We start from the raw sequence: 490 nt of genomic DNA on the forward strand, positions 1-490 counted from the left end.
GGGACGAGCTCCTGCCGCCCCCGCGGTCCGTGAGAGCGCCGCGCCGCGCCGCGCCGGGCGTCCCGGACCGGGAGCAGCTCCCGTCGGCAGCGGACACCAGCTCCGGGGATGTGAGGCAGGAACGCGGCCTCCAATGCGCCCGGCGACGGGTGGGAGCTTCCGAGCGGTGGCAGATGAAGAGGGATTGCGAGGTGGCTGCTTCAGCAGCAGAACTCAAACACGTCCAACCGCTTCCCCCTCCACTGTAGGACTCTTCCACCCGCCGCCGGCCCCAATATGGCGTCAATAACAACGCCGCCGATTCAAATCCTGCGGCCTCAAGGCGCCTGCGCGTAGGGGCGGGCCCACGGAGCATGCATTCTGGGAGTTGTAGTGTTTCCCGGTGGGCAGATAGCGATGTGAAAAGTAGATAGGGAGGAGTCACAGAAACTACGACTCCCCTCATGCAAGGCGCGCCATTCCGAGTTCCGGGTTGAAATTTAAATCCCCC

General features: G+C 64.9%; 1 protein-coding gene across 1 annotated transcript in view; it reads right to left on the bottom strand.

Annotated features, from left to right (window-relative positions):
• Positions 1-100, bottom strand: part of Akirin2 (akirin 2) — a gene marked incomplete in the record, with an annotated part of 19269 nt that extends 19169 nt beyond the window's left edge. The window contains 1 exon segment of the mRNA XM_005377736.2: positions 1-100.
• Positions 101-490: the final 390 nt, after the last annotated feature.

This window comes from Chinchilla lanigera, unplaced genomic scaffold (genome assembly GCF_000276665.1).
Source record: "Chinchilla lanigera isolate Chin_1 unplaced genomic scaffold, ChiLan1.0 scaffold00010, whole genome shotgun sequence".
Lineage (NCBI taxonomy): Eukaryota > Metazoa > Chordata > Mammalia > Rodentia > Chinchillidae > Chinchilla > Chinchilla lanigera.